General features: G+C 41.0%; 1 long non-coding RNA gene across 1 annotated transcript; it reads right to left on the bottom strand.

Moving 5' to 3' along the window:
• Positions 1-1,528: 1,528 nt before the first annotated feature.
• Positions 1,529-18,077, bottom strand: LOC132403034 (uncharacterized). The gene is made up of 3 exons (XR_009515167.1): positions 18,041-18,077; positions 12,095-12,217; positions 1,529-1,695 (listed from the first exon to the last, which is right to left on the bottom strand). It is a non-coding gene; the product is annotated as an uncharacterized LOC132403034 (long non-coding RNA).
• Positions 18,078-22,551: the final 4,474 nt, after the last annotated feature.

The following is a 22,551-nucleotide window of genomic DNA, read 5'->3' as shown; positions in this document are numbered from 1 at the left end:
GCCAAATCTGCGCTGAGTGCAAACCACACTTCTACCGTCCTGAAATGGCGCAACTTGTCAAGGCCACCCGCCCTTTTGAGCGACTGAGTGTTGACTTTAAGGGCCCCCTTCCCTCCAAAGACCACAATGTCTATTTTCTCAATATTATTGACGAGTACTCGCGGTTCCCCTTTACCATTCCCTGCCCCGACACCACTACCACGTCCATCATAAAAGCCCTGCGCCAGCTCTTCACTCTGTTCGGATATCCCTGCTATATCCACAGTGATAGAGGGTCCTTATAATCCCCGGGGAAATGGAGAGTGTGAGCAGTTTCAAGTTCCTGGGTGTCAAGATCTCTGAGGACCTAACCTGGTTCCTACATATCGATGCAGCTGTAAAGAAGGCAAGACAGTAGTTATAAGTCATTAGGAGTTTGAAGAGATTTGGTATGTAAAAAAAACACTCAAAAATTTCCATAGATGTACCTTGGAGACCATTCTGACAGGCTGCATCACTGTCTGGTATGGGGGTGGGTGCTACTGCACAGGACTGAAGGAAGCTGCAGAGGGTTGTAGATTTAGTCAGCTCCATCTTGGGTACCAGCCTGCAAAGTACCTAGGACACCTTCAAGGAGCGGTGTCTCAGAAAGGCAGCGTCCATTATTAAGGACCTCCAGCACCCAGGACATGCCCTTTTCTCACTGTTACCATCAGGTAGGAGGTACAGAAGCCTGAAGACACACGGTCAGCAATTCAGGTACAGCTTCTTCCCTTCTGCCATCTGATTCTGAAATGGACATTGAACCCATGAACACCACCTCACTTTTTTAATATATATTATTTCTGTATTTGCATGATTTTTAATCTATTTATGTATTGCATTGAACTGCTGCTGCTCAGTTAACAAATTTCACGATACACGCTGGTGATAATAAACCTGATTCTGACTCTGATGTTGATTGTAATATTCAGAATCAGAATCAGCTTGCGATTACTGGCTTACATGATGTGAAGTGCATTGTTCTGTGGCCGCAGTGCAAAGACATAAAATTACTTTATATTACAAAACAAGTAAAAAGTGTAAAAATGAATAATGAGGTAGTGCTTACGGACCATTCAGAAATTTGATGGCACAGCGAAAGAAACTATTCCTGAATCACTGAACGTGGGCTTTCAAGCTCTGGACCTTTTCCTAATGGTGGTAACAAGAAGACTACGTCTCGGATGGTCAGGGTCTTTAATGATGGATCCCGCATTCTTGGAGATGTCCTCGATGGTGTCGATGATAGAGCTGACTGTTTCTACAACCTTCTGCAGCCTCTTGCAGTCCTGTGCATTGGAGCCTCCAGACTCTTCCCACTAGCTCAACTGAGAGCAGTTAAAGCAGCATGAAATATGATCTTTGTTTCATTTTAAATACAATTCATGTAAAATGTGTTTGAGATTAGTTGAGGCATGCTTTCTTTACTTAAACAAATGACAGATTGCCCCAGATTTATACAAATCAGTCTTATAAAATATATATTTTTTAATTTCAGGTAGTCATTTTTAACTGTTCATGCATTTTCCAACAGCTGCCCTTTGTTGCTGCTGTGAATGTCCTGGGCATTGAATTTGCAACATGCTTGTACACAGCAAGGAGTCAACGGTTTCTTGTCTTTCTTGACACTTCTTCCAAACATCAGGATTGATGTCTGCCCTTGGCTGAAGGAAGCTGACAGAAAAATGCACAGTGTAGAGTCTTTGGTCATTTGTATACTTAAGCATGTTTAAATTTAGAGCATTGAGGTCAGTAGCCTTTCTCATGCAATTTCTGCTCTATGTCTCTACTTCAGCAAACAAACAAAGCCAAACCAAACCAAATCCCAGAAGTTTAAAGAGATGCCCACAACCTTTTAGGTGAGTTGAGTATTAACATTATCTCTGTCACATTTAGGATGTTTTATTTCCTTCCTGTTACCAGGAGGATGCTGGTTTTTTTCCATGTGCCATATTTATTGACTGACCCTTTGTCCAAAGTGTGCCTGACAGAACTAGACAACTCAATGAATTGAGCACAGAGATCTGTATCCGCCCTGACCACATAACCAATTCAAATCTGAGCATCCCAAACGGCTTGGCTACTTGGTGTCCAGCTGCTGTTTGTTGTTCTAGCTGGTATGGAAAATCATATCCATTTTTGTTGACCTTAAGTGGACATTCAAAAGATACTACTATTGAACTATACAGCTGAACTATTGCACCCCAATTATTGGGTTATATTTCCATTACAAGTTTCTATCAAAGTCTACTTTTCTCAAAAATCTTCTTTCCATTTCTCTGACGGTCCCATCTTCTCACCAACAATCTTTCCCGCACTGAGGCAATCTCTTCGCTAATCGATTATTCAATTCACTTCTTTTATCAGAACATTGGTAGGGATAGAAACCATCTCATTTCAATCTTCCTTCCTTTGGCTCTGCTTTTCAGCACCCCATAAGTATTGTATTTAATTGCAGGAGATTGGGAACTCACCTCTCGAATGAAGATCAAGGCATAGGATCAGCAGAACTATTGCTTTGCAAATCATACTCTATTCTCTTTTATGATAAGCAACTATGTTACCATGATTACTTGCCAAGAGCTTGAAGAAGTAAACACGTTTCATAAAACCATCTTATTTCTGAGTAATTATCCATTGCATTGCGGACAAACTATTTGGCTGCTTATGCCCATTCATCCTAATAATGATAATCCTGTAAATAGAGGGATCCATAAAATTCATTCTAAATAATTCAGTGAATATTCTTTTCATCTCTGAAGATAAATGGAATTAAAGTGAGAGGCTTTTTTTTCTAAAGAATGCAGCTATCACAACTTTCAGGTAAAATTTGTTGTGGAACGGGATGGTGCACATGGTGGAGTAAGATGACGGGGTAAATAAGCAAATAACTTCATTTCAGCAATTAAACAAACATTCAGAATTTACAGGTTTGAAAACATAAATCTTTCTTAGAGGGCATTTGACAAATTATTCTTCACATCTCTGCATTCAGTATACTTGGGGTTAATACACACAGATATAATATACAGTATATAAACAAACACATACACACAAACGCACATGTACAAGCACATACACTGTCTTCTCTGTCCTGGGCAAACTTAAAGAAAGCACAGTCGCAGCTCTACTTCATTAAGAGCTTGAGGAGATTTGGTATGTCCAGCAAAGACTCTATAGATGTACGGTGGAGAACATGCCACTGTAAATCTATAGTTGCAACACAGCCTTGAATAAAGGATCCAATGCATGTACTCCTACATGAAAGCATGTGTTTTATTTCAAAGATAGGCTCTGTGTATAGAAAATACACGAGAAATATAAACCAGTACTTCACATTCATAGCATCATCAAGTCTATGCATTAGTAATGTTGTCAAGTCAAAACGTTGGTGGTGTCATCAAGTTAATAGATTTGAAGTACAAAGTTAATAGATTTGGATAGTCAGAGGCTTTTTCCCAGGGCTGAAATGGCTAGCACCGGAGGACACAGTTTTAAGGTGCTTAGAAGGAGGTTCAGAGGAGATGTCAGGGGTAAGTTTTTTTTACGCAGAGAGTGGTGAGTGAGTGGTGGAGTGGGCTGCCAGTGATGGTGGTGGAGGTGGATACGATAAGGTGTTTTAAGAGACTCCTGGATCTTAGAAAAATAGAAGACTATGGGTAACCCGAGGTAACTTCTAAGGTAAGGACATGTTCAGCACAACTTTGTGGTCCGAAGGGCTTGTATTGTGCTGTAGGTTTTCTATGCTTCTAAAGCACCAGTGCCACTCATTTTGCCTCCTTGGACAATGCACACTACAAGTGATTGAGATGCTTTTATGCAAGACCTAGCTCCTCAGTGAACAATGGCACCGGGATCCTAGAGTCAAAGAGCAATAGAGCACAACAGCAAAGAAACAGGACCATTGGCCCATCTAGTCCATGTTGAACTGTTATTCTATCTAGTTCCATCGACCAGCACTTAGACCATAGCTGTCCCATACCTCTCCCATCCATGTACTCATCCAAATTTTTCTTAAATCTGCAATTGCAGTCCTTTTTCAAAACACTTTGTGTTGGCTGAATCAACTTTCATTGTATCCTTTAACACATGCCCCTGCAGGCCTGCATGTATTGATGTTAGCAGCAGGCACCCAAATGCAAGCCCTGCAAAGAGCAACATGATAAAATTCAGGTTAACTACTTTGATGATACAATCACTGACCAGGACACAAGTGAAAATATTTTGGCTCATCGTGCACGGAATCCTTCACATCCACCTAGATAATGGTCTTGGTTTAACAAGTTGTATGCAAACATGCAAACATCTTTCAGTGCAGTATTGAGGTCCTTGAAGGAAACATAAACGCATAGCTTTCTGTTGAGAATGCTGGCAGCTAAATCATAATGGCTGAGCTGGGCACCGTGGTAGCGTAGCATTTAGTGTGAAGACATTCCAGGTAGGTTAATTGGTCAATGTAAGCTGTCCCGTGATTACATTAGAGTTATGTTGGGATTGTTGGGGGTTGCTGGGGCAGCAAGGCTTGACGGGCTGGAAGGGCCTACTCCATGCTGTATTACTAAATAAATAAATAATAACATGACAATGGTCAGCAAAAGAATGTAGTTTCAAGACTTAGGCTGGCAAGAGTAGCCTAAATCCCCAGCACTAAGTTGTTAAGTTACCATCCCTGGCCTGTTCAAATAAGAAATGATTTTCAGGGAATGAAATGAATGGTTATTATAATTCTCTGTAAGAGTCAGTACAAGATTTTCTTCACAGCCACCTCCTAGCAATGATTCTTCTGTCAGCAAAGGCACAATCAGGCAAAGTTAAAGGACTTCAGTGGAGAGATGATAGAACTCTGGTGTGTAACCTGATTTCCTCAGAGTTTGGAGTTGACTCTATTGGCCTTCTGGCCTAATTCAGCTCCTATGCCTTACAGAGTTGGCACTACCGCCACATATGCAGGGCTTTGAATTGTAAATCATGTTTTTCCAATAAAATACATTGACGCACTTTCAGTAAATTAGCACTTAATATTTGTTTAATATTATATTCAAGCTAACTTTATTACTAATTTTTAAATTAAGCCTATACACAACTTGATAGAATTTAGTGGATTTTAGCCTCTCTCTGGCCTCTATCATTAAAACTCTGATAAATGAAACGTTTTCGTAAAATTCAACTGGCTCCGCACAATGTTGGAAATGTCACTTCCCCCCGATCCCTCAGACAAATTTTGTTCAATAAAGATGCTAAAGGTGTGAATTGCTTGGGGTTTTGTTCAGTGTACTTGGATTCTTATCAATGTATATCTTAGACATGTGCCAGGGCAAATCCTATCTGCATGTGCATGTCTCTTCTCTTTCATTATCCACCGTGTGCATGTGTGAACATCACACAATTCCAGCACAGAGCCAGGCAGTTTCCATCCAACTAATTGCTTTTCTGCCTTGGTTTTAATTTCTAGAAACCAATTGTGTGAGAGTGTTCTCTTAAATTATCAGTGTGTATTTACTGTCAATTATTTATAGACTGCTTCACTTTTGCCTGTTTTTTGGCACCCTATTAAAAGCAGAAAGTCAGACCATGACTGCCAAGTGTTTGATATCCCACCACTTTTTTTTTGTTGATTTTACTAACATGAAAGAAGTGTTAAGCTAATTTTGCAGGCAATGGCTTCTTTGTCAATATGCTGAGAATGCAGTGACTTAAAATGTATATAAAAAACTTTAAAGCAGCTGCATAATAAATTTAATGAACCCATCTTGCCATAGAAACACTTGCAGCAAAACACACAGTCCTTAATCCTTCCTAACAGTTTCTCGAAGAGAACCTTAGCAGTACGTTAACTAACAAGTTCAATCAGGTCAGACTGGGACCACTTCAGCATTAGTGAGCATTTTTAAATAAAATTCCCTGTGACTTGAATATTTACTTTATCTCCTGCTCTAGGGGAGTAAGAAGTTCTGAGTGTTTGTTTTAAAATGACGTTAATTCCTGCAGCTATCTCAGGTAAAGAGGAAAGAATGGTTTGACTATAACTTTTCCTTTTAAAGTGTTGTTTGTTTGATGTGGTTACTTTGATCTGTTTTGGGGCCACGTTTTTTTCTCTGTGATTCAGATTTTTTTTATCAGACTTTTTCTAGGTTTTATTTCTTCAGTGAAAATGACTTAGTTCACATAAACACGGCAGCTTTTGGAAGGAAGGAGGAAAGGAAAATGAAGGATCAAAAGTTACCACATTAAAGGTCAGAAACCTTGAACTTTGGACCACTGGTGACCACTTCATGCCTTCTCTTTGCTTCCACACAAATGGTTTGGTTCTTCTCTTCTCCCTGCTCATCTCTTAGATCCTCATTCCCTACTCTATTTTATTCCCTTCTTGGCCAGAGACAGGGACTTCTCTCGGCTCACGGCTGTTCAGACTTTTGGTACCGTGCCCACATGATCCTGTGCTGGCCACAACTAGTGGCCCTGTTGCTTCTGAATCAGAAAGTAGTGGATACAGCTCCTGACATAGCGAATGAAATTAAAAACAACTGCAGATGGTGGAAATCTGAAATAAAAACAGAAAATATTGGTAAAACACCGCAGGTCAGGCAGCATTGTGTAGTGGGAAACAGCGTGTGGTGAAGGATCCTGGATCTAAAATGTTAACTCTTTCTCTCTCCATCGATGCCAACAGAGGTTCAGTCTACCTTCTCCCATAATAGATCCCACAATATGATTTTGAAGAGGATCAAGCGTTTAGCTATCCCCAGTCCATTGTCTGAAACATGTTAGCTGATTAATAACAAATTGCCTTTCTTGAGAGATGGTGTGTATAAGTTGGCTGCCAAGTTTCCTGAATTGGGCACAGACTGTAATGCAAAGACAAAAATATACCATTGCCTCTAAAGGCTTGAATGGCCCAGATAGAGTGGATGTGGAGAGGGTGCTTCCTATAGTGGGTGAGTCTAGGGCCAGAGAGCACATCCTCAGAATAGAAGGATATCCCTCTAGAACAGAAATGAGGAAGAATTTGTTAGCTACAGCACATGTGGAATTCATTGCTACAGCTGACTGTGGAAACCAAGGGAGAACTTTGTGAAATATATAAATGCTTTGTAATGGGTCCAGTAATGGATGTAAATGACTTGACTACTGCACCGAATTTATTGACAGTGCAGAATTAGGGCAAAACAACAAAATCTGAACTGTCAGGGTATAGGAACAATGCCTCATATTCTGTCTGGGTAGCCACTAACCTGATGGCATGAACATCAATTTCTCCTTCTGGTAATTTTTCCCTCCCCCTTTCTTCTTCTTCTATTCCTTACCTTGGCCTCTTTCCTCTTCTCATCTACCTATCACCTCCCCCTGGGTCCCCTACTGCTTCACATTCTGCTGTTGGATTCCTTCCTTTCCAGCCCTTAAGCTTTCCCACCCACCTGGCTTCTCCTATCACCTTCTAGCTATCTTCCTTCCCCTCCTCCCACCTTTTTATTCTGGCATCTTCCTCCTTCCTTTCCAGTCCTGAAGAAGGGTCTCAGCTGAAATATCAACTGTTTATTCACTTCCATTGATGCTGCCTGACCTGCTGAGTTCCACCAGCATTTTATGTATGCTGCCTGAGAATTTGAAGAGGGTGCTTGAAAACTGACAGTTCGACAAGGATAAAATATGTGGATGACTGGAACAGACACTTAAGGACAACACACATAAGGAAGAGAAATCAATGGGAATCATAGTGTTAAAATGGATTTGCCTCTAGTTTGTCATTGGTATTTTTTGACTGATGACTTTATAAGATTATGGACAAATTACAAAGTGAGAGAAAGCAGAAATACTCATCAAAGACCCAGCAGGAAAGCGAATAGGATACTAACAACCTAAAGAAAAGAACAATTGAAAAGATATAATAACCATTTTAAAAAATTCCATGTCAAACTGCACCTTGACTATTGAATTGCAAAAACTTGGGGCAGCAGAGTGGCACAGGTAGTACAGACAACCAAAGACCTGGATTTGATCTCAGTTCTAATCTGTCCCTTGTGTGTAGATGAGTGGTAGAAGCAGGGTTTCAGCAAGTTCATAAGAGTATGAAGAAAATCATTCCAAACTTTTGCTATACATACACTCATCCGAGTTGTTATTATACTTGCCTTAACCATTTTGTCAAGCAGCTTATTCTACATATGAATCACCTTCTGCATAAGGAAGCTGCCTTTATAAATCTTTCTCCCGTTAACTTAAATCTATGCCCTCTAGCTTTTGATTCCATTTCCTTGGGAAAAAGACTGAAAAAAAAAATCCACCCTACCTATGCCTCTCATGACTGTATACCCCTCTATAGATTCACCCTCAGTCTCATATACTCCAATACATAAAGTTGTGACCTGCCCAACATTTCCCTATATCTCGGGCCCTTGGTACCATTTCATAAATCTCTTGTGCATACTCTCTAGCTTAATGATGTCTTTCCTATGACAGTAACCAAGACTGTACACTACACTCCGGGTGCAGCCTCATCAATATCTTATACAACTGAAACATAATATCCCAACTCTTATGCCCTAACTGAAGAAGGTCAACATGCCAAATGCCTTTTTCACAATCCCGTCTAGCTGAGATGCCACTTTCAGAGAACTACATATTTGTACTCTTAGATCCTGCTGTTCAACAACACTCACCAGTGTCCCACCAATCACTGTGAACGTTCTGTCTGGTATGTCTTCCAAAAATGAAGCTAGTCATACTTTTCTGGTTTGAATGTCATTTGCCATTCTTTGGTCTACTTACATAACGTCAAGATGTTCAACCCAGAATACTGTTCTCAATTAAAATCACTGGCAGTAGAAACAGGGATTTAAACTAGTTAAAGGTAACTTTAAGGATGAATCATGAAATTGACAAAGCAAAATGTGGAAAAAAGATGCCTTTACAAACATCAATCTGCATCATTTTCCTTTAAGGACTTTAGAAGACAAAGTTAAGCTCAGTGTAAGATGGGAAATCTGTTCAATTCCATCACTTTTTGCTGATGAAAGTATTGTTACCCTCAAAAAGTAAATAGCGCTTGAAATGGCACCAAAACTTGGACGAATTTAAGAAAAAAATGGATCTTCTAAAGAGTGAACAACTTAACTTTCTGAGTGCATAAAAAGAGCAGGTTAAGTCCCAATTTAACATTCAAGTCAAACCAAGTTTATTGTCATGTGCACAAGTGCAGTGAGGTACAGGTGCAATGAAAATATTGCTTGCAGCAGCATTATAGGCATGTAGGAACATACAACATATAGAATATACACTATACATAAATTGTACAAAACATTGAACAGAGATAAAATAGATTGTGCAATAACAAGGCATTATGTAAAAAAAAGATACAATCAGAGGCACGTCTACAGTAGTGCAAGTGGTGATCTGTAGTGTCCCATTGTTAAGGTATGATTAAAATTGGGTAGGTCAGTTCGAAAACCTGATGATTACAGAACCTGATGACACCAACATTTGCACCTACAGTATGTGTTCCAATGAGTGACTGAAAACATTGCCCATAGTTCTTAAATATTTTATCGGTTATAGTCATTATCTGAATCCCTCGATAGAAATAGCATTGTGTAACTAATACTTCTTTGCTCTTTCACTCAACATTGCTAGTCTTCCTCCTTCTTCCTCAGATCCCAATACAACAAATTCTCTCATCACATGACTTCTGCCGTTGAGGAAAACTAATGGTGGTTCCTACTGAAAACCAACAATATTTTACAGCTAGCCATCAGATTGTGCATTGGAGGAGCCTGGGATTAATCACCGCCCCTCTCTGATTTCCCTCCTGTGGTCTGTATTTATCTATTTGGGACCCCAAAACTGGCTAAAGAGTTCTTTTTAAACTAACCTTCCATTGGCATTTTCTTCCTACCCACCTCACCTTGTTGTAGACCATCATTGAAAGAATCCTTTTTATAAATGACTATGCTAGAATAACGTACTTGTCAGATAGTATGCTCCTGGAATTCAGGAGATACATAAGCAGCAACACCAGAGATCTCGCTCACTCTGGAGGAAGTGGGATTCTTGAATCGTCGAAGCTCACTTGCTGAAAGTACCCCCATGGTGAAGGTGAGTGCAGAGTTACAGGGCTTGCATCCATTAGCAGTGATGATATGGTGATAGATCCTCATATTATGTATGGAGGGAGACCTAGGGGTGTAAGTATTCTCTATTATCTGTGTCCTTCTAGCTGATAGAGCTCCAAAGTTTTGAAGTCCCTGTCAATGAGACTTGGCAGCTTGTTGCAGTGCGGGTTGCTGTGTGCTGATAGTGGAATGAAGGAACATAGAAGGAACTGGATAAGTCCAAACTCTGTCATAAACCCTCTAAATGTCTTAAATAATGCAGGTGTACCCATCTGAGGTAGTGGAGAGTATTCTATGGCACAACTAATACCTCCATGGGCAGTGCAGAGGATTTGGCTATTTAAGAGATAAGCCATTTAGCACCAAAACACTGGCCTGTAGGTTACTTTGCCTGTCCTCTATTTTTGTGTGTTCGCGTGACATAGTACATAAAGAAAAAGACATGTAATTATATTCTTATAAGGTAATTTTAAGGCAAAAATTGTCGCACCCAATTTGTTGTGGTTTTGAAAGGGGTGCACGTCTGGTCAGTATTTCTCTCTCTCTTTGGCTCCCAGTTGCCAGATCAGTGGGACCAAACTTTCTGGTTTCATTAACAAATTGTGAAAAGTTTATCCATGTGAGTATATTCCTCAATACAGGAAATTGTTTCCTACATTAAAATGGCAAGCTTCACTGCCCCCCCTCCCCCTGTATGTGGGTTTGATACTTCGCTCGCTCTTTCATTGCTTCCACATTTCTGGTCCTGTGTTTCTTTACATTTCCATCAACAATGTTTTCCTCTGGTTTCGCACTCTGTCATTTTTCTTTCCTTTCTGCCTGCTGCTCTCCTTTCCTTTCTCTGCAACTCCCTCCCCAGGATTTTGTTATTCCTCCTCCCTCAACGTTCTGTTTCTGCCAAACACCCCATTCCCTTCTCTGCTGCTGTCAGAGTCCCCTTGAGCAGCTGAATGGGATCTAATGATCAAAATTGCAACACTGGAAAAAATAAATCAGGAGCAGATATAATTTGTGCAACTTGGCACAAGGTGCTCCTCGAATAGTGGATCTACCCTCCTTAAGCGCAGAACCCACCCTGCCCACAATCTCTGTGCAGATGAGGTCAGAGACTGAGCAGATGTGGAGATGTGGAGCTGATTTACAGCTGTATGACAAACTATGGTGAAGAATTAATTTGTCTCTTTATGATGCCACATAAATTATTTTATTGCATTCATACTGAGTTTGGAATGGTGCAGTGAGGTAGCACATTTCATATGGGAGCAAAGCAACAGGCTTCTCAGCCTCAAAGGTCTGTTCTGCAAATCAATTAACTTGTGGCTAATCTACCAGTTAACTTCATATTTCTGACTTTGCCAATTATCTTCTAGAGCTGCTGGTTTCCAAAAAGACAGTGAAGAGCTTAAAGTATTCAAGGATGAAAACTAAATAAATACATGATGAAAGACAGGAAAAACATACTGACTGAGTTTGGTGAAGAGTGGGCATGTGAAGGAAAACCTTTGGTAAATTGGTAGGTTGGTTTATTTGTGTCACGTATATCAAGGTACAGTGAAAAGTTGGTTTTGCACTCTATTCGCACACAGATCATCTCATCATATCAGTGCATTGAGGTAGTACAAGGGAAACGATAAAAATGCAGAATAAAGTGTTACAGTGAATGAGCAGTAGAGGCAGATTATAAGATTCAATTACAGTTTGTGAGGTCCAGAGTCCATCTTGTCATGCAACTGTTATGCACCAGTTGAGCAAACAGCCTCTTCCTATATGTAATAATTAGATAACAGGAATTCGTCAACCTCAACTTAAAATTAACATTGATACCGCTATTTCCTCTGCACTGTCGTTTCTGAATCATCAGTCATTCTTGAATCATCCGTCATTCCTTTGCTAGCTCTTGACTCAACAGTTGTAAAGCCTGTCTAAACCATTAATGTCCTTTAAGGAAGAAAATTGGATGGCCTTACCTTGTTTAATCTTCTTATGACTCCATGGCTGATTCTGAACTGCTTTCCAAAAAGATTGAGCAAATCACTTAACTCAGGGGCCAATTAAGGGTCGTCAATAAGGTCTCTTTCTAGTAAGATTACCTGTGAATGAATAAGTAAGGATGCCAAATGAGGAAGTTATACAGAACCATCTACGCTGACCTGAACAACAGATAGGTACGTGTAGAAGTGTGTTAATATTACATGAAATATTGACAATATACATGACAATAAGTACACATGTTTGAGCAATGATGGGGGGGACAGCCTACCTGGAGGAAGTGACAGTGGCCGGGCCTCCAGCCCTGTAGCTCAGAAGGGTAGGGATAGAAGAAAGAGGACCATAGTAATAGGGGACTCGATAGTCAGGGGTTCAGACAGGCGGTTCTGTGGAGGTGATCAGGAGTCCCGGATGGTAGTTTGCCTCCCTGGTGCCAGGGTTCGGGACGTTTCTGATCGCGTCCAAGATATCCTGAAGTGGGAGGGTGAGGAGCCAGAGGTTGTGGTACATGTAGGTACCAATGACATAGGTAGGAAAGGGGAAGAGGTCCTGAAACGAGAGTATAGGGAGTTAGCAGCATTGTAAGAAAGGTGGATGAGCTTAAAGCGTGGATTGATACCTGGAATTATGATGTTGTAGCTATTAGTGAAACATGGTTGCAGGAAGGGTGTGATTGGCAACTAAATATTCCTGGATTTAGTTGCTTCAGGTGTGATAGAGTAGGAGGGGCCAGAGGAGGAGGTGTTGCATTGCTTGTCCGAGAAAATCTTATGGCGGTGCTTTGGAAGGATAGATTAGAGAGCTCCTCTAGGGAGGCTATTTGGGTAGAATTGAGGAATGGGAAAGGTGTAGTAACATTGATAGGAGTGTATTATAGGCCACCTAATGGGGAGCGTGAGTTGGAAGAGCAAATGTGTAAGGAGATAGGTGGTGATTGTGGGAGATTTTAATTTTCCACACTTAGATTGGGAAGCTCATTCTGTAAAAGGGCTGGATGGTTTAGAGTTTGTGAAATGTGTGCAGGATAGTTTTTTGCAACAATACATAGAAGTACCGACTAGAGATGGGGCAGTGTTGGATCTCCTGTCAGGGAATGCGATAGGTCAGCTGACAGATGTATGTGTTGGGGACCACTTCGGGTCCAGTGATCACAATAGAATTAGCTTCAATATAATTATGGAGAAGTACAGGACAGGACCTAGAGTTGAGATTTTTGATTGGAGAAAGGCTAACTTTGAGGAGATGCAAAGGGATTTAGAGAGAGTGGATTGGGTCAAGTTGTTTTATGGGAAGGATGTAATAGAGAAATGGAGGTCATTTAAGGGTGAAATTATCAGGGTACAGAATCTTTATGTTCCTGTTAGGTTGAAAGGAAATGTTAAAGGTTTGAAAGCACCATGGTTTTCAAGGGATATTAGAAACTTGGTTCGGAAAAAGAGGGATGTCTACAGTAGATATAGGCAGAATGGAGTAAAGGAATTGCTCGAGGAATATAAAGAATGTAAAAGGAATCTTAAGAAAGAGATTAGAAAAGCTAAAGGAAGATACGAGGTTGGTTTGGCAAATAAGGTGAAAGTAACTCCGAAAGGTTTCTACAGTTATATTAAAAGCAAGAGGATAGTGAGGGATAAAATTGGTCCCTTAGAGAATCAGGGTGGTCAGCTATGTGTGGAGCCGAGGGAGATTTTGAACAATTTCTTCTCTTCGGTACTCACTAAGGAGAAGGATATTGAATTGTGTAAGGTGTGGGAAACAAGTAAGGAAGTTATGGAACCTATGACAATTAAAGAGGTGGAAGTACTGGCACTTTTAAGAAATTTAAAAGTGGATAAATCTCCAGATCCTGACAGGATATTCCCCAGGACTTTGAGGGAAGTTTGTGTAGAAAAAGCAGGAGCTCTGATGGAGATCTTTCAGATGTCATTAGAAACGGGGATTGTGCCGGATGATTGGTGTATTGCTCATGTGGTTCCATTGTTTAAAAAGGGTTCTAGAAGTAAGCCTAGCAATTATAGACCTGTCAGTTTGACATCAGTGGTGGGTAAATTAATGGAAAGTATTCTTAGAGATAGTATTTATAATTATCTGGATAGACAGGATCTGATTAGGAGTAGCCAGAATGGATTTGTGCGAGGAAGGTCATGTTTGACAAACCTTACTGAATTTTTTGAAGGAGCTACGAGGAATGTTGACGAGGGTAAGGCAGTGGATGTAGTCTATATGGACTTCAGCAAGGCCTTTGACAAAGTTCCACATGGAAGGTTAGTTAAGAAGTCGTTGGGTATTAATGCTGGAGTAATAAAATGGATTCAACAGTGGCTAGATGGGAGATGCCAGAGAGTAGTGGTAGATAATTGTTTATTGGGATGGAGGCTGGTGACTAGCGGGGTGCCTCAGGAATCTGTTTTGGGCCCAATGTTGTTTGTAATATACATAAATGATCTGGATGATGGGGTGGTAAATTGGATTAGTAAGTATGCCAATGATACTAAGGTAGGAGGTGTTGTGGATAATGAGGTGGGTTTTCAAAGCTTGCAGGGAGATTTATGCCGGTTAGAAGAATGGGCTGAACGTTGGCAGATGGAGTTTAATGCTGAGAAGTGTGAGGTTCTACATTTTGGCAGGAATAATCCAAATAGAACATACAGGGTAAATGGTAGGGCATTGAGGAATGCAGTGGAACAGAGCGATCTAGGAATAACAGTGCATAGTTCCCTGAAGATGGAGTCTCATGCAGATAGGGTGGTGAAGAAGGCTTTTGGAACACTGGCCTTTATAAATCAGAGCATTGAGTACAGAAGTTGGGATGTAATGTTAAAATTGTACAAGGCATTGTTAAGGCCAAATTTGGAATATTGTGTACAGTTCTGGTCACTGAATTATAGGAAAGATATCAACAAATTAGAGAGAGTGCAGAGACGATTTACTGGGATGTTACCTGGTTTCAGCACTTAAGTTACAGAGAAAGGTTGAACAAGTTAGGTCTCTATTCATTGGAGCGTAGAAGGTTGAGGGGGGATTTGATCGAGGTATTTAAAATTTTGAGAGGGATAGATAGAGTTGACGTGAACAGGCTGTTTCCATTGAGAGTAGGGGAGATTCAAACGAAAGGACATGATTTGAGAGTTAGGGGGCAGAAGTTTAAGGGAAACATGAGGGGGTATTTCTTTACTCAGAGAGTGATAGCTGTGTGGAATGAGCTTCCTGTAAAAGTAGTAGAGGCCAGTTCAGTTGTGTCATTTAAGGTAAAGTTGGATAGGTATATGGACAGGAAAGGAGTGGAGGGTTATGGGCTGAGTGCGGGTAGGTGGGACTAGGTGAGATTAAGAGTTCGGCATGGACTAGGAGGGCCGAGATGGCCTGTTTCCATGCTGTGATTGTTATATGGTTATATGGTTAAAACAATGTTTATAATGTACTAGAAAAGAAGGCAGCCCAGCGAATTGTCAGGACTGGACACCATCTATTCCAGCAGACACAGGAGGAAAGCAATCAGCATAACCAGAGTAACCACACACCCTGGCCACTCTCTGTTTGACCCACTGCTGTCCAGCAAAAGGTTCAGGACACTAAAGGCCAGAACAAATAAACTGAGGAACAGCTTCTACCCCAGAGCTGTGGCCTCCATCACACCACTCCCACAGAACAATGACTGAAACTGTGAGCACACACAAGGACTCAAATACTTGCACTAACGGCACTTTGTGCATTACTGTGACATTCTGGTGCTGCTGGTTATTAAAGAAAGACACTGACTTTACTGATATGCACTTTCATTGCTGATTTCCTGCCACTGCACAGCAAGGTCTCATGGATAAAAAACAGAGGTTAATGGCATGTATACACAAGCCACACAGCAGTGAACCTAACCCTTTGACAAAGGCAGATGGTGCCAAATAAGTATAAACTTTAATACTGGGTTTTTAAAATTACTGACTTGTTTTTATCTACCGCTTTATTTAATTGCCTGAGAGGAAGCTAAACAGAGTTTCATTGTGCCTATGTATAATGACAATAAAGATCATTCAAGAGGTTAAAAGTTAACAGAGTGGCCTTATTAAAATGGAATTTAATAAGACAATCACAAAAAATTAAGTCCCTTTGCAGCAGAGTCCAAATGTAGAAGTTTATAAATAAAAGGATATCACTGACAAAGTTGGATTTGTGTGAAACTTCCTAATTCAGAGTGTGGTGGTTTCTGGACCACGCAGTCAGAAACAGAGGTGTCTCAGGTATGTGCTTTCCATAAGCTAGCACATTATGGGAAAGAGGTAGAAGGATAAGGTGAATGAATTAGATGGAGAGGCGTGAGCAGAGCCACATCAGCTGGGTCTGAAGAACCACTACATTCCTTTAACATAAAAATATTGCACTGGAAAAAAGGCACAAATCATCCGTTTACTGGAGGAAACAAAAGAAAGTGCATAGGAAAGTCTAGGCATTGACTAGAACTAAAATTAACCCTTCATCTTTAATTTACACTGTGTGTGATGGGACAGTGTGGAGGGAGCTTTACTCTGTGTCTGACCCTGGGAGTGTGCGATGGGACGATGTGGAACTAGCTTCACTCTGTGTCTGACCCCGGGAGTAAATGAGATTCTAACCTTATGCTTACTTTATATAACCAGAGACTCAGCATACGTACAGCAGTTCATTATGCAGCATTTTAGGTTGGGCCTGGCAAGACTGCACTAAAAGCTGAAAGTGGAAGTATAGGTGCCAACTCAAAACCGCTCTTGGTCCTCCCATTCAGGACAAGGAAGCGAAGGTAGAATAAACCTAGATGTAACAAGTAATTGTTTTCAAGATAAACGGTACAGCTCTTGGAAGTCAAGTTGCCAAATAGAATTGTTCTTTGCACCATCTGCCTTTGTCAAAGGGTTAGGTTCACTGCTGTGTGGCTTGTGTATACATGCCATTAACCTCTGTTTTTTATCCATGAGACCTTGCTGTGCAGTGGCAGGAAATCAGCAATGAAAGTGCATATCAGTAAAGTCAGTGTCTTTCTTTAATTGCTTTCTGCTGCAACTTCAGTCTGCATGATGATATTCTGTTTTCTTTTCAGCTTGGTTTATACTAGTGAAGTTTTGGAGACCCTGTAGTTTAAAAGATTGGGTAAATAATCTGTTGTCTCAGGTCACATAAATGTCAGCCTAGGAACAGGCAAACACACCCTCATGATTAAATTTGCGGATTTTTTTGTTTGATTGCAGATCTCAGTGAGAGAGATTAGGCCACCTTATTAGGCTGAAGTGGCTAATGCAGTACTGAGGGACAGCTATTGTGTCAGGCGTGCCACCTTTCCAATAAAATTTAAAACCCAGTTTCATGCACTATCTCTGGTTCAAAGAGCAGGACAATTTCCTCGATGTCTGGATCAAAATTTACACCTCAGTTACCATCACTATAGCATTATTATTGTATTTTTTAAAATGTTATTGACATACAGCTTGGAATAGGCCCTTCTGGCTCTTTGAACTGTGCTGCCCAGCAATCCTCCTATTTAATCTTAGCCTAATCACGGGACAATGTACAATGACCAACTAACCCACTAACAGATACGTCTTTGGACCGTGGGAGGAAAATGGGGTACCCGGAGGAAACCCACAGAGTCACGGGGAGAATGTACAAACTCCTTGCAGGCAGGAGCAGTAATTGAACCCGGTTCTCCTAACCATTACACTACCGTGCTGCCCGACATCTGGTCACTTAACTCATTGTTGTTTATGGGACTTCCCTATGTGTATGTTAGCTGTGGCATTTCCTACATTTCAGAATTGAAGGTTCTTCAAAGTACTTCATTCATCACTGAAGTTGTGAAAGGTGTATAGAATTGCAGGCCCTTGGTTTACATTTTTTAGTTTTGATTTCAAAAGTCAAAGTTCAAAAGTAAATTTATTATCAAAAACCTTAGACTTCTGTACCTCCTTCCTGATGGTAGCAATGAGAAGAGAGCATGGCCTGGATGGTGGGGGTCCTCGATAATGACTTGTTGTGATTTTTCTGCAGGCCAGTCCTGAGGGCAGAAAATAAGATGGTGGTACAATACACACCTCTACTTTGTTTACTTGTCTTCCTGTCCAGTGTCACCTCTGCCATATGGGTACTTACATTTCATACCAAATGTCATACGTATGATCATTGCTGAATGAATGTATCTTTGTGAGTAAAAAACAGCAAGCTTTCCTAAATGAAAGAAGTATAATACACACAGCAAAAGTCCTGCCGCATGTGTCAACAAAAAAATGCCAGTGCTATAATTTTTCTGCACTAACTGCTGCAGCACTGATCCGTTTTTTAAATTTGCCAAACCTCTTTAAGGTGCTTGGATCTTAAACCAACTACATATTCTTTTAAGGGCTGGGTTATTTAGTGTGTTTGAGAGTCCTCTTGGGCTTCAATCTCAATATGGTGCATGTTAATAACACAAGACAATGTTCTCATAATTCGCTAAATAAGGCTGAAGAGACAATCTCACCCAATGAAAATAGAAACTAAGTACCTTGACGATGGCAGTGAAAATTTACTTTTGAATTATTAAGAGTCTTTCTATATCTGACAGGCTGCATCACTGTCTGGTATGGGGGGAGGGGAACGTTACTCCACAGGACCAAAGGAAGCTGCAGATGGTCATAAAGTTAGGCAGCTCCATCTTGAGTACTAGTCTACAAAGTACCCAGGACATCTTCAAGGAATCGTGTCTCAGAAAGGCAGTGTCCATTATTAAGGACCTCCAGCACCCAGGGCATGCACTTTTCTCACTGTTACCATCAGGTAGGAGGTACAGAAGCCTGAAGGCACACACTCAGTGATTCAGGAACAGCTTCTTCCCCTCTGCCATCCAATTCCTAAAAGGAATCGGAATCGGAACTCCCACCCCGATCCCCAACCCTGAACTCCCAACCTGATCCCCAACCCTGGACTCCCACCCTTGAACACGACCTCACTTTTTAAAATATATATTATTTCTATTTTTGCACAATTTTTAATCCATTCCATATATGCAATTGATTGATGGATTGATTATTTTTTTCTTCTTTATTATGTATTACATTGAACTGCTGCTGCTAAGTTAACAAATTTCACAACACATGCTGGTGATAATAAACCTGATTCTGATTCTGATTCTGATATTTGATCCATAATCTCAATTGGACCCCAATCTGTTTATCAACATTCCTTCATTGGGTTCTCACCTACCACAATGTTTTATATCCTGGTTCTACATTTGCTTAAAAACTGTTTATTGCTCACAACTATGAAAAGTTAACTCTGGTTCTTCTCCACAGATACTGCCTGATCTGCTGAATATTTTCCATAGCATTCATTTTTTGCTTCCGTGAGCTCCTGGTTACTGGTGCTGAAATGGGGAGAAAAGAAGTATTTCCTCCCTTTCTGCTTCTTTGAAAAGCATTGTGATAAACACTCTGCTGATTCATGCTTTTGTTTGTCACGCATGTATTTCGTTGCAAGAAATCCTTGCTGTTAGTAGCACCTTGTTTGTCATTTCTGACAATTGCCGGGCCAAGCAAAAATCACTGGCTGATATAACCATTTTTTTTCTTAAATGACAATTAGCCCGTTGAAGTAAAAAACAAAGACTGATGCTTTGACTTTGATTACACATGGAAACTTCCAACTCCGAGAAGGGTTGTTGACCTGCAAGTTGTTGGACAAAAACAGAACACAATATCCTCTTGGCCCAGCTGCTGGGTGAAAGGGTATTGCGAGGTTATTATACACATCATGCATCATATCCAGTGTTATACTGTGTGTGGTCTTCGGAAACCAAAAAACTAACATCCATTCAATAACATCTTGGCTGGGACTATTTGCTAATGCCAGAGACACACAGGAGCAACATGAGGCAATATTCGAGAACACTACTCAAAGCCCTGCAGGACTCCTCTCTGCACCAGGCTTTCCATCCACATTATCCCAATCCCAACTGCTAAAAACAAGGACCATAAACTCTATCCACTCATCGTAAAATATCCTGACAATATTTTATACTGTCAGAGTCTAATTTGTTATCTAAGTATTAAATAATGTCTACTTATAATATTTAGTAATCTCATGTTAAAGCCTTCCATTTTCATTATAGTTAGTTGTTAAAATGCCCCTGTCAATGTCCCTTATGGTACATTGACAAGGATGTGTGTCACATGTCACTGGACATCAATTTCAGTACAAATTGGCAACTGACTCCATCATTTAAAAAAGAAGGAAACATATAAAATGGCTGACATGACCTCAGAACATCTTAAAACATTTTACAGCTAATGGGGTACTTTTGAAATATTATAGGAAGCACAGTATTTAATCTGCTGACTCAAGAGACTGCAGTGTGGAGCAAAAAAACAGGCTAATGGAAGAACTCAGTGAATCAGGCAGCATCTCTGAGGTCGTGCCAATACAGTTTGAAAAAGTTGATTTGGACTGATGAAATAGAGGGGAGATAGCCAGTGTAAAGAGGTGAGGGGGCAGGGCTAGGCAAGAGCTAGCAAGCTATAGATAGACACAGGTAATGAAGAGTTGATTGACAGATAGAATCAGGCAAGGAGGAGGAGGGAGGAGGGTCCAACAGAGACAGAGTGTTGCTAAGTGGAGATGTCAAAGGGCTGCACATGATTGAATACGATCGAAATAAAGGTGAGGAGAGCAGACAGGTAAGGGAGGGGCGCCAGAGCTACTCTGCCCCAACCATGAGAAGTGGAATTTCCCAGTACCTATCCCCATTCCTGTTACTACACATTGGTCCATGGCCTCCCCTTTTACCACAGTGAGGAGCAACTCCTTATCTAGGTAGCCTCCAATCTGATGGCATGAACATTAATTTCCCTCTCCAGTATTTTCTCTCCAGTTCCTTTCTAATTCTATTCCCACTCTGGCTTCTTATCTCTTCTCCTCACCTGCCTACCGCCTCCCCCCAGTGCTTCTCCTTCTTTCCTTTCTCCTATGATCCTCTTACCAGATTCCTTCTTCTCCAGCCATATACCTTTCCCACCCACCTGGCTTCACCTATCACTTTCTAGCTGGTCCTTAATCCCTTTTCTTATTCTGACATCTTCCCCCTTCCTTTCCAGTCCTGAAGAAGGGTCTTGGCCGAAATGTCGACTGTTCATTTATTTCCATAGACGCTGCCTGATCTATTGAGTTCCTCCAGCATTTGTGTGTGTTCCTCTGGATTTCCAGAATCTCTTGTATTTATCATCTGTTCACCAGCTAGTTAGTGCAAATATCTAATCAGCCAATGATGTGGCAGCATAAGAGCATGCAGATATGGTCAAGAGGTTTCTGGTCTGCTGTTCAGACCAAACATACAAATGGGGAAGAAATGTGATATAAGTGACTTTAACTTTGGAATGATTTTGTGCATGACGGGGTAGATTGAGCATTTCAGAGACTGCTGATTTCCTGGGATTTTCCCACACAACAGTCTCCAGAGTTAACAGAGAATGGCATGAAAAACAACAACAAACATCAAGTAAGTGCCACACACACAAAATGCTGGTGAAGCACAGCAGGCCAGGCAGCATCTATAGGGAGAAGTACAGTCGACGTTTTGGGCTGAGACCCTTCGTCAGGAATAACTGAAAGAAGAGATAGTGAGAGATTTGAAAGAGGGAGGGGGAGATCTGAAATGATAGGAGAAGACAAGAGGGGGAAGGATGAAGCTAAGAGCTGGAAAGGTGTTTGGCAAAAGGGATACAGAGCTGGAGAAGGGAAAGGATCATGGGACAGGGGGCCTAGGGAGAAAGAAGGGGGAAGGGGAGCAACAGAGGGAGATGGAGAGCAGGCAAGGAGTGATTGTGAGAGGGACGGAGAGAGAAAAAGGGGAAAAATAATAAATAAATTAAGATTAGGGTAAGAAGGGTATGGGGGCATTAATGGAAGTTAGAGAAGTCAATGTTCATGCCATCAAGTTGGAGGCTACCCAGACGGAATATAAGGTGTTGTTCCTCCAATCTGAGTGTGGATTCATCTTGACAGTAGAGGAGGCCATGGATAGACATAACAGAATGGAATGGGACGTGGAAATAAAATGGAGGAACAACGCCTTATATTCCGTCCAACATGTTGACATGAACATTGATTTCTCTAACTTCTGTTAATGCCCCCCTCCCCTTCTTACCCCATCCCTTATTTATTTATTATTTTTCCTCTGGTTTTTTTTTTCTTTTCTCTCTTTTTTTTCTCTCTGTTCCTCTCACAATCACTCCTTGCCTGTTCTCCATCTCCCTTTGGTGCTCCTCTCCCCCTTTCTTTCTCCCTAGGCCTCCCATCCCATGATCCTTTCCCTTCTCCAGCTCTGTATCCCTTTTGCCAATCACCTTTCCAGCTCTTAGCTTCATCTCTCCCCCTCCTGTCTTCTCCAATCATTTAGGATTTCCCCCTCCCCCTCCCACTTTCAAATCTCTCACTATCCCTTCTT

This window comes from Hypanus sabinus, chromosome 12 (assembly GCF_030144855.1).
Source record: "Hypanus sabinus isolate sHypSab1 chromosome 12, sHypSab1.hap1, whole genome shotgun sequence".
In the NCBI taxonomy this organism is placed as follows: domain Eukaryota; kingdom Metazoa; phylum Chordata; class Chondrichthyes; order Myliobatiformes; family Dasyatidae; genus Hypanus; species Hypanus sabinus.
The sequence above is the reverse complement of the archived record's forward strand: the minus strand, read 5'-3'. Positions and strand labels throughout refer to the sequence as shown.